Genomic DNA, 12,489 nt, shown 5'->3' on the forward strand with positions numbered 1-12,489 from the left:
GTGGTGAGGAGATGGTGTGTGCAGTGATGAGGAGATGATGGTGTGTGCAGTGATGGGGAGATGGTGTGTGCAGTGATGAGGAGATGGTGTGTGCAGTGATGAGGAGATGGTGTGTGCAGTGGTGAGGAGATGATGGTGTGTGCAGTGATGGGGAGATGGTGTGCAGTGATGAGGAGATGGTGTGCAGTGATGAGGAGATGGTATGTGCAGTGATGAGGATATGATGGTGTGTGCAGTGATGAGGATATGATGGTGTGTGCAGTGATGAGGATATGATGGTGTGTGCAGTGATGAGGAGATGATGGTGTGTGCAGTGATGAGGAGATGATGGTGTGTGCAGTGATGAGGAGATGGTGTGTGCAGTGATGGGGAGATGGTGTGCAGTGATGAGGAGATGGTGTGTGCAGTGATGAGGAGATGATGGTGTGTGCAGTGATGAGGAGATGGTGTGTGCAGTGATGAGGAGATGATGGTGTGTGCAGTGATGAGGAGATGGTGTGTGCAGTGATGGGGAGATGGTGGGCAGTGATGAGGAGATGGTGTGTGCAGTGATGAGGAGATGATGGTGTGTGCAGTGGTGAGGAGATGATGGTGTGTGCAGTGATGGGGAGATGGTGTGTGCAGTGATGAGGATATGATGGTGTGTGCAGTGATGAGGAGATGATGGTGTGTGCAGTGATGAGGATATGATGGTGTGTGCAGTGATGAGGAGATGGTGTGTGCAGTGATGAGGAGATGGTGTGTGCAGTGATGAGGAGATGATGGTGTGTGCAGTGATGAGGAGATGGTGTGTGCAGTGATGGGGAGATGGTGGGCAGTGATGAGGAGATGGTGTGTGCAGTGATGAGGAGATGATGGTGTGTGCAGTGGTGAGGAGATGGTGTGTGCAGTGGTGGGGAGATGGTGTGTGCAGTGGTGAGGATATGATGGTGTGTGCAGTGATGGGGAGATGATGCTGTATGCAGTGATGAGGAGATGGTGGGCAGTGATGAGGAGATGATGGTGTGTGCAGTGATGAGGAGATGGTGGGCAGTGATGAGGAGATGGTGTGTACAATGATGAGGATATGATGGTGTGTGCAGTGATGAGAAGATGGTGTGTGCAGTGGTGGGGAGATGGTGTGTGCAGTGGTGGGGAGATGGTGTGTGCAGTGATGAGGAGATGGTGGTGTGTGCAGTGATGAGGAGATGGTGTGCAGTGATGAGGAGATGGTGTGCAGTGATGAGGAGATGGTGTGCAGTGATGAGGAGATGATGGTGTGTGCAGTGATGGGGAGATGGTGGGCAGTGATGAGGAGATGGTGTGTGCAGTGATGAGGAGATGATGGTGTGTGCAGTGATGGGGAGATGGTGTGTGCAGTGGTGAGGATATGATGGTGTGTGCAGTGATGAGGAGATGGTGTATGCAGTGATGGGGAGATGGTGGGCAGTGATGGGGAGAAGCTTGTGCTGGGGAACCATGTGGAACTCTGTGTACTTCGCAGTTGCAGAAAAGTGTCTCGTCCTCACAGATAGAGCAACAACAGCAGACCCAGGGACAGTTCTACTGCAGTGCAGCCTGGTGCCCCAGTGACTTCATCTGGGCTTCCTGACAGCATGTGGCTGCCATGTTACTAACGTTGAGAGTGGGTGGTCTAAACAGCCATGTCACTGGAAAGTCTCCCCTCACCTTTGGTGGCGACTGCCTCGTGGCCGCATGGACGGTGTCTCCCCTTCAGCTGGTCTTCAACTTCCTCGTGGCTGCATGGATGGCATCTCCCCTTCAGCTGGTCTTCTCCCACCGGAGGCCGCAGGGTCACGGGCAGCCGGGACAGGAGGGAGGTGTGTGGAGGGCACAGCCAGGACCTAAGATGCGGGTCTGACCCACGCCATCTGCTCTTCCTCTGGGGAATGTCGACAAGCCCGAGAGCCTCTTGCAGGTAGTCACAGCTGCTCTGTGATGACGGCCGGAATGCTTGGAGGACAGCTCTCTACAGCATTCCTTCAATCTGGCTGTAAACCTCACTCTGTTATTTATTTTTTTAGTCTGTTAAAAAAAAAACAGACTTACAAACAAAGGATTAGATATTTTTTAGGGATTAGATTTAGAAAATGTCTCAAGGATCCTGTTACACTTTAGAACTTCCAAGACCCATGTGTTGAAAGCTTGGTTACCCAAAGTTTGTGCTATTGAGACCTAGAGTAAGGTGACGGGGACACTAGGATTGTCCTTTGATGAAGCTTGTAAGACTCCAGCCCGTTCCTTTTCTATGTGGCCTCCTGGTCATGAGGTGAGTTGCTCCTACACATTCTCCCACCATTGTCAAAGCTACAAGGTCTAGTGACCAAGGACAAGAACTTCCAAAACCATCAGGTAGAACATAGGCTTAGTTTTCAGAGATTAATTTTCTCAGGGATTTTCTGTAGCAATAAATAGCTATAGCCCAGTTCTCAAAACCTGTCTAAAGATCCCTTGTCATTCCCAAATCTAACTTGTCCCACGTTCAAAAAGCCAGCGGGAGTGGTTCTAATGTCAGGTGACAACTGGTACCAGAGGTTCTTGAAAACAGAAAATGCGGCTGAAGTTGGGAAAGCACTTGCCATATGCCACCCTGAAGAAACCACACATGGATGGCCTTGCAGGTCCTCTGACCCGTGTTACAGGAGTAGCCCCGAAAAGCCCTACGGACCATATTTTCCAGGCAACCCCTTAATCTTTGAGTCTCTCTCTGGCCTGTCAGAGTGGATCAACCATTTGGCTCAGTTGCTAAAATTCCTTCCTGGGGGAGACAAACGATGTCCACCCATTCTCCCAAGGTGTCAGTCACATACCAAGGCACAACTGCAACTAGGTCTACTCTGGAGAACCATGACTTTCTTGAGCTTACTTACAGAACACAGGGCTTATCTACAGGAGTGTGGGGGCTCTCCCTGCAAAAGCCTCCACCTGGAGTCTTCACCCAGCTGGAATGTGGGCTTTCCTATAGCCTTAGGTGGAGCCCACAGCCCAGTCTTCCCTGACTCCTCCCTGAGGCCACATGCAATTAAGGCAGCATTAGCTACAACAATATAAATGTTATCATTATGTATCAGGAGTTGGGGAGAGACTGGATACTCAAGTGAGGGTCCTGGACTCTTCCCAGGCCTTCACAAGGAGATACAAACCACAAGCCCAGCTAGAATAATCCTTTTGCAAGAGGGTGAGTTGAATCTGAAAGTAGCAGTTGTTTGGCTAGAGGTATAGTTATGCATATCAGGCCCCCAGGCCACTTGTCTCCAGCAAGTGGCTGCTACTCTGGCTTTTAGGAGGACATGCAACTCTTGGTCTAGCTTCAGAAAAATCTAAGGATGCCTTCCAAAGTAGGTCCTGTCTCAATTTCCCTCCACTTCAATCTGGCTGAGAATTTCATAGGACATTCTGGAAGACTGTAAAACCAAGGGAGGGAATTAGAATATAAAAAACGACTCAAAACCACTAATAATGAGATAGTCTGGGTTGTCAATATAAAATTTAGCACAATGTGTAAAAGCCTAAATCCCACTGGGGTGTCTTGACAGCAGGCTTGCTGAGGTGCAGAACTGGGTCTCCCCAGTTTCTTTCTATTCTGCTAAGAGACTTCCCATAGTAGGCAGGGCACAGAGAGGGATAGCAACCAGAAGAAAGTTGGGCGAGGCCCGGCCCAGTGAAACACAGGCTTTCACTGCCTTAACTAGCTGAATCTCTGTCTCCAGTGCTCTATGCCTGTAGGTTCCTTTACTGAGAGAGCTCTTGGCTTGGAAAATCTTCTCTTTTCCACCGTCATACACTACATTTCTTGTTCTTTACTTTCCGTGAACAATGAACACCTAATTGAATGTTTGGTTGGTTCTTTGTTGGTTGTCTTTCTATACAGCAAGCTTTGACATGGCAAGTCTGTCTTTTGTTGGGTCAACATGGTTATCGATGTACAATAACAGATGAGTGATGGTTCAACTAAACTGATATGATAAAAGAGACATTCTGCCCTGAATTTGAAATCCAAAACTTTAAATTAAAGGAAGCATCTGATTGGAAATTCCAAGCAAATGATTTTGCTTTAGCTTTGGAAAAACAGTATCAGATACCATTCTCTCTAGAGGTTGTCTTGCTATCTTGGGAAAGGAAAGAAGACAATTTCTTACCTTCGGGCCACAGAAACTTCCTTGAATCATTTGCCAAATTACTCTTGCCTGGCAATGAACACAATCGTCATTACCAATTAGGCTCCGGGAAGGAGAGCTGAGCCCACCTTGGCTGTGAAATCAACATGGCAATTGCTACTGTGCCAAAAGGCTTCACCTGCCAAATGGCTTTGCCTCAGACCAGCTTGTCTGCATCCCTGCCCTTCTGGCTTGAAGAAACTACAACTAGAATACCTTCTCTGGCAAAACAACAAAGCGAGCAGGTGAGTGTTACAGCGATAGCTGCTCCCTTAGAGGGGCCTCGGGACGCACGCCGGCACCGTACACACAAGCATGCAGTAGTGCCCTTGGCTAATGTACTTTGGATGGGGGGACACTATAGCCAGAAGGAATTTGGAGACCAACAAAGACAGTCTATAGATGGGTTAGAGGTGAAAGTCTGGTCTTTTAAGGAACAGGCCATGTTTAGCCAAAGGAAAGGCTTAGAAAAATCAAGGGACCAAGGGCTCCAGGCCTGGGAAATAAGTCATGGCAGGTGGCCCCAGCATCGGACAGTGTCACAGAACTGTCCTTGTGGCCCAGCCTTTTTTGTTTGTCCAGTCCTTCACACCTGCCTTCCAGACTTGTCTACCAAGATGCTATGAAAAGTCTAAAAGAATTCCTCAAGGCCAGGAACCAAGTTGTCTGCCCCATTAAAGAAAGCACTCAACTGGGTCTTTGGGCCCTAGAAATGTTGAGAACTCCATTGGAAAACCCACACAGACAGTCTGTGGAAAATGAGGTCACGATTCAGAATTCAAAAACATGGTAACAATTTAGGAGATGTGTCAGGACCTTATCGCCCATTTCCTGGGTTCTTCTGTTGTGTGCCCGTTTCTCCACCCTCACCCTTTCACACTCTCATCTAGAAGAGAGAAAAGCTGGAACAGGAAGAAAGGTAGCAACAAACGCATCTGGGAGCACTTGCCCCCACTTCCCTCGGCAGCGGAGTGGGACTGGGACCTGCGAGCCAAGTAACCCCTCACCTCCCTGAGTTGGTTTCGGTCAGAATGTTTTATCACGGCTATAGAAAGCAAACGGACACAGGCCCCAGTAAATTCAAATCTCCCCCACCCCAAGGAATCTCAAGCAGAAAGAAGTAATAGGCCGATCCCTGTAGCCACAGGAGGAATTTATTTGCTAGGAAAAGATGTCACACAATTCTGACAACCTGTCAGATTACCTTTTGGAAGAAACTGGAGCTTAGACAAGACATTTGAAAAATGCGGAGGACCACGCCCTGCCCCGGACTGCTTGGCTAGGCGCACCTCTTTCTACTCCCAGCTGTAAAGCCTCACATCAGCACCCTGAAGGCAGACTTAGGCAGTCACTGAATATCATTCCCATCATGGTCACACTGAATAAATGTCCTTTCTTCGCTGGAGCCCAGGCTTTGACCCTAACAACTCCAGTAGCAGCATGGCGATTCTCCGCTTGGCTTGAACGTCCCAGGGACCGAAATACAAATGGCCCCTCCACCGGCCATCCAGCCAGTTCATTTCTGACCCACCCGTCATCCAGGCCAAGCCAGCAAAGTAAACAACTAGTTATACATTTTCACATCTAAGCAAAGACATAGGAAAAGAACCACAATGTAATGCTTAGTGTTTGCCTGTAAATCCCGGCATGAAAAGCTGCTGTGAGAAAGAAACGCAGCAAGGCAGTGATGCTGAAATCCAGCTGCTGGGCTGGGCTACGACATGTCAGATGGACACATGAGAACCCCCAAAACATCTCTCAGGGGGTCAGATGGCCCAAGGGTGTAGTTTCAATGCCCCCATTTAGGGAAACTTCTCTAAAGGAGACCTCTCCTTGTGGTTCATTTTAAGAGGATCAATGTCAGGGGGAAAAACAGTTGGTTTCCTTTGTATTTTAAGATTTCCTGTTGTTGGCATCTTTCCTTGAGGATGGCTTTATCTCTAAGCAGGGGCCAGGAAGTTGATTGTGTTGGTGGGACCATCCCCCCTCTGTTGGCTGAGCCTGAGGCCAGCTCAGACTTTCTCCACAGAACACACTAGGGGAGTCCCAGACAGTTCATGAGCCACCAGCCTTGACTCCAAGGTACTGTTTTGCTTTCTGCAGATGAGCAGACTAAACTCTCCCTTAGCTCAGATTCACTTAGACCTGTCTCTATTTTTGCAGCTGTCCTAGCCAGATGTGTGTGAGCTCTACCATTCATGTCCATGTAAGCAAATAAGATTTTCTGTTTTATTACTAACAGCAGAACAGAGGGAGCCGTGAATGCCTGGGATCTCCTGCTATCCTTCAGCAGTGGGTGAGAGGAGCCAGGGTATGACGAGCCTGCTTCCACTTTTACTCCAAACTCATTGGTTATGTGATTTCAAAGAAGTGTTACTTTTATGAAAAGTGGCTCAGAAAAATCAACTAAAACTGTATTGACAGCTCTGGATGAATAAAATAAAAATACTATTTATTGTTATCTATTTTTAAAACTAAGAAATATTCTATATACAAAAAAGTATTCTAAAGAGTACAGATTTTAAAGCCAAGAACTGTGTAATTTGAGAATATATATATATATATATATAGTTTTAAAAATAGATAATAAATAGTATTTTTATTCATCCAGAACTGTCAATACAGTTTTTAGTATTTTTTGCTCCTAGCCTTTTAATATTTCTTCTCTATATTCTAAATAGTTAAAACAATATGTATGTAGTTCAAGGTGACTTTAGCCCTCATTCCTGGTTCTGCCCTACTTTTGTGTACTTACATGAAGGTGTGATGGATTTAGAGTAGCCCGAAGTCAAGGCAGCTTTGAGTGGCTTCCACATGGGTGCTGGGACCTGAACTCTGGTCCTCCACAAGAGCATTAAGTGCTCTTAATTACTGACCATTTCTCCAGCCCCTTTAATACTTGTTATGACACCCACTGCTTCAAGCATTTAACTTACATTGACACATTTTATTCTTCTAACCTGAGAGCAAAGAGCTATTTTACCATATAGAAAAAACAAGACCCAGGAGTCACCTTTCTTGCCCCAAGCCACTAACCAGTCATATTCCAAAGCACTTTACATATACCATTTCACTCACCTGCTCACTCACTCATCCATCCATTAGATTACTGCTCATGGATTTTGGTTCTATTTGAGTCACCAAGGTGATAGATATATTTGCTCAAGTGTGGCTACTTTCTAGTGGAGGATGATGGGAAATTCACCAGCAGCATAAAAACACAGGTCTACTGGCCGTGCGTGTCACAGAGGGAAATAAAGCACTGTAGAGAATGTGACAGCTGCAGAGACTAATGGGGACAAGAGCAATCTATGTATTTATTGAGTTGTTCTGCACACATGCCATGTGCAGAGGTGTGAGGACAACTTAGGGGAGCCATACCTCTCCTTTACCATGTGAGTCCTACGGATTGAACCCAGGTCTTTAGGCTTGGCTGCAAGTGCCTTACCGCTGAGCCTTCTCCACAGTCCCACTGTTAGTATTTTATAAGGGGCTGTTTTAGTCAGTGTTTTCTTGCTGTGAAGAGACACCGTGACCAAAGAAACCCCTATAAAAGAAAGCCTTTAACCGGGGCTTGCTTACAGTTTCAGAGGTTTATTTTAGTGCGTTACCAACATGGTGGGGAGAATGGTGGCAGGCAGGTAGACATGGTGCTGGAGAAGTAGCTGCAAGTTCTCCATCTGGGTCAGCAGCCAGCAGGAAGGGGAAGAGCCACTGGGCCCACCTTAGGCTTCTAAGATCTCAAAGCCCACCCCCAAGTGACACACTTTCTCTGACAAGGCCACACCTCCTATTCCTTTCAAATAGTGCCACTCCTGGTGACCAAGAATTCAAGTCTATAAGCCAATGGAGGCTATTCTTATTAAAACCACCACAGACAGGGGATAAGCTACGGCTGAGAGATAAAGGGTGTTCTGGGTTATAGAGGCATTGCAAGGCCCTGCCGTGGAAGCACCCTGCGTGTGTGTGTGTGAGGGGGAGGGAATAGCACAAAGGCCAGTGTGGCTGTCCTGGAGGGCACATTGTGAGGACAGATGATGTCTAAGCACAGGAAAGGATGACGAGGGCGAGTCAGGTCCCGGAGGACACTGAGAACACGTTGCCTTGACCCCGAGCTGTAAAAGAAGCTATTTGTGGTTCTCAAGTTCGGGATGTTCCATAAGTTGTCAAAAACACAGTAAGTGGCAGCGTTCAGCTGACAGCAGGACTTTTGCTTCCAGCACAAACTAGCTATCTGTGCTTCTCATGCCGTTTCTTCACGACAGGAAGAAACCAAGAGCAGAGCGCCCATCCTCAGCAGGGATAAAGGTCTGTTTCACTGTTGTGGTTTGGATCCCCAAAGACCCTCGTCTCAGCTACTTTTCTCTTGTTGAGATAAAACACTGTGACCAAGGAAACTTATGAGAGAAACTGTTTAATTGCACTCACAGTTCAAAGGGTTGGAGTCCACAGTGGCAGTGAGAAGGTGTGGCAGCGGGGACAGCTGAGCGCTCACACCTCAAGCTGAAGGCAGGAGGCAGAGGCACACTGCGGTGCAGACCAATAATTCAACCACACAAGCCTGCGGGGACGTTCTTATTCAACCCTCACAGCTAATGTGTGAAAGGCTCTATTTCAGTTTGGTGCTGTGAGGGAGTGCTCAAGCCTTCAGTGGTGAGGTCTGGTGAGACATCTTAAACCAATGGAGCACGCCACAAAGGAGAGAGAAGGAATCCAGGTTCCTCTCCTCTCTCACTTCCCAGGCAATCGCGAAGTAAGCCTCTTGTCCATCAGTGTTTCCTACCATGACAAGCCCACAACCATGGGACCAGGCGACTGTGGAATGAAACCCTTGAAACAGTGAGTCAAAGAAGCCTTTCCTCCTCTTATGAGCTGAATTCCCCCGTTAATGAATTTTTATGAGTTATGAGGGCTAACCAGGAAGTGGCATTGCTTAACATTAGATTATCTTGGGTTATTGAAATGAGTAGTTGCTGACTGTCCTGGCTGATGGGGGCTGAGGGACTGAGGTACAGACAGTGGGACAGTCCTGCACAAAACTGGGTAGCAAGTCACATTACACAATGACTGAAAACCAAGCAGCATGCGTTAGTGAGCTGGGTGAACTCCTCTTGTCTCTAGCAGCCATCCGCTCTTCACAGAGGCAGCCCTATCCCTGGAAATGTCCCAGAAAGATCCAGTGTCACTGTTGGGATTACTGTCCACACTTCATTGAAATAATTGGGGTGTTATCTCGGGGGGGGGCATCACATGTATTTTCCCCCTTCCCATGCATGCACCTTTTCATGTTTAAAAAGTTTTGCCACCAATCTATGATGCTAATGCTAAGGGGGAAATGTACCACGTTAATTTTTTACTTCATGTTCCCTTTCTTTGTTCTGAGTTTCTACCTCAGCTCTTAGTGCTTAATGAGAGAGAGTTCGAGATAGGGTCTCCTGAAACCCAGGCTGACTATGCAGTTGAGGATAACCCTCAGCTTTTAGAATTCCCCTCTCTACCTTCTGCTAGGAATACAGGCGCTCACCACGCCATACATGGTCGATGTTGTGATGGGAATCGAACCTGGAGCTTCATGCATGTTAAGCAAGCAATCTACCAATTGAGCTATATTCCCTTCACCAATGAAATATGGTGATCCATGCATGACAAGGATTGATCCAAGCATCTTATCAAACAGTAGCATGTGAGGCCTCTGAAAAACCCCACTTGTAGGCCTCAAGCACAAATGTGTCTGTGTTAGCAGGATGGCATAGCAAGCCATGATGGCCATAGATGGCTGTTCTACCCCCAGAGCTCTGAGTCAGTTCATCTGAGGAGGGGCTCCATAATTCGCAATTAATAAGTACCCAGGTAATGCCGTTGCTGCTCTAGGTAGGAAGGAAGAACCAAATGTGAGATCAGTGGCTCGACATTGAGGAGATGAAAGTTGGATGTCGGTGTTCATGTAGTTGCTTCCCCATGAAGTGGAATTTCATGAAAAGTTTGGTTCTATCTCTGGGCAAATTTAGACATGAGGCCATTTCTTTTTTCCCACATTCAGCAATCACTCTGCTATCTCACCGAGGTGTGAGCATACCTGAAGCTGAGTGGACTGCAGCCCTTACCCTTGACAACACGCAGAGCCTCCGAGAAATATGAAATTGTTCACTATTGTTGTTTTAGTTCCTAAATAATCAGATAAGAAGTTAAACTCAGGAAGGAAGGAAGAAGCTTTAAGGAAGTGTGTTGTTCATTACCTGTCCATGAAAACGGATGAGCCCAGGTTCCTCAGCTCAAACGACAGGCCTTCCACCAATCCAGCTGTTGAGGGCACAGGACAAACGGGGCCAGCTTCACAGACTCAGGCCAACCAATCACACAGCACCCCGGGAGGAAACAAGACTCCATGCAAAGTTCTGCGCTTTTGTTTGAAAAAGAAATCAATGCCTCAAGTGTAGCCCATGGAAAGAAGATGGGGGTTGTACTTGGCTTCTCCCCAATACCCACGCATAGAAGATCAACTTGTTGTAGCTTTGTATGGATGCATTTACAGCCTGTGTATATCGGAGGTTTAGTCAGGACTGTCCCTGTGAATGTGTGTGTGCTTGGGAACGTGTGCAATGCATGTGCGGGTGTGTTTGTGTAGGTGTGCATGTGTGTGTGTCTTGTGATTAGTGTATTTTTCGTTGAATATTTCTCTTGGCAGAATTCTCACAGCCATGCTTTGCTGTATTTTCCAGGGGTGACCTGTGGACCCCCAGAATGAACTTGTCACACCTAGCTGAGCTCACTGAAAATGCTGGTTTCTGTGAGCCATCCTGGGTCTATAGAAATGGACCCTCTGGTGTCTTTTTGAATACAAAAGCTCTAGAACCCGCAACTCTATACTGAAAAGGAAGAAGATGATAAGAAGATATTGGGATTAGCCTTCGGTGTACTTTCAGTAGCCGGTGGCTGGGCTGTGTTTTCCCAATCTCCTTAAAACGGGCCAACTGTATTTCTGCCCCTCCCCCATTCAAGAACACACTCTTGCTAGAAATCCTTACTATGCAAGGCTACTTTCCTAATTTGCTTTTGCTGCTAGGAAACTCAGCTTCTAAGCTTGTATTTATTGCAGGTAACTGCTCAGGTATTCTGGCCATTTTTCATGTTTATCCTTATTTGTGGCTTTATCTTCTTTTCTGATTTTTTTTCCATTTCCTAAATTAATTTAAAGTTCTGTCGTCCTATCTGTATTTTGGTAAGCTATCTCTAACACCTCTGCTTCAAACAAGATAGGAATAAACAATTCTTAGCATTTGTATTGTTTTCAGGAGACGTTATTAATCAAGTAAAGCCTGCTAGTCAAAGGCACGAAGCACAGCATCAAAGCTAAAGAAGAGTGTGAACCGGGAGATTTAGGGTCAGGGAGCACACACCTCTGGCTCAGCATCTTGGGCCAGAGAGACAATAGAAACTAAACTGTTGTGAGTCCCAGCGGCGACTCGATGCTTTCTCCTGTGTACGTGCACCCACCTGTGTTTGGGAGCGCACCCACCTGTGGGTGCAAGTGTGCCTGGGGAGGGAGATGGAGGCCGGAGGACCACCTCGTTTGCTGTTGACGTGTATGTGTGAGACGGGGTCTCTCCCTGGCCTACAGCTCACTCGGTAGGCGAGGCCAGCTAGCTCCTCAGTGCGTGAGCCCCAGAGCCCGCTTGTCTCTGCTCTCCAGTGCTGTGATCACAGCCTACGCACCATATATGGCTTGTTTTTCCACATGGGGTTTGGGAGTTGAACTCAGGTCCTCATGTTTTCAAAGTATCCACTGAACTCACTGAGGTGTCCACAACCCCTCTTATTAGGTATTTTGAAGTGATGATATTACATACATACACATAGGCACGCACATGCAGGCGAGCACAAACACACACACACCACAGAGTAGTTATGAAATGAATGTTTGTGTCTACCCTAAAGTTTGCATGTTAAAGATCTACCCTCCAATGTGGCTGTGTTTGGTGAACAAGCTTTGCTGAAGTAATAAAATTTCAATGAAGTCATAAGGTTGGAGCCCTGTGATTGGATAGCATCAATGTCCTTAGAAGTCACAGCGGAGTCCTGTTTTCTCCGTCTTCACCCAGTGAGGACCCAGGAGAAAGCACATGTCTAAAGGAAGAGGGCTGTTACAGAACCAACCACACTGGGCCCTAGACACTGAGAAAATAAATTTCTATTGTTTAATGTATATATTGTAGAAATAAAATAATTTTAAAAAGTCAGATGCAAGTTTCCGAACTTTGCTTTTATCTTTTCACAAAGGAAACAAGCAGTTACTAAAAGAAGCTTCTCCTCCCCAGTGGGAAGCAAGTAAGAC

General features: G+C 46.9%; 1 long non-coding RNA gene across 1 annotated transcript; it reads left to right on the forward strand.

Moving 5' to 3' along the window:
* The first annotated feature begins 6,195 nt into the window (after positions 1 to 6,195).
* On the forward strand, positions 6,196 to 12,218 carry LOC132649529 (uncharacterized). Its single transcript, XR_009588007.1, has 4 exons — positions 6,196 to 6,239; positions 6,321 to 6,363; positions 8,900 to 8,996; positions 10,877 to 12,218. It is a non-coding gene; the product is annotated as an uncharacterized LOC132649529 (long non-coding RNA).
* Positions 12,219 to 12,489: the final 271 nt, after the last annotated feature.

Source organism: Meriones unguiculatus, chromosome 20 (genome assembly GCF_030254825.1).
Source record: "Meriones unguiculatus strain TT.TT164.6M chromosome 20, Bangor_MerUng_6.1, whole genome shotgun sequence".
In the NCBI taxonomy this organism is placed as follows: domain Eukaryota; kingdom Metazoa; phylum Chordata; class Mammalia; order Rodentia; family Muridae; genus Meriones; species Meriones unguiculatus.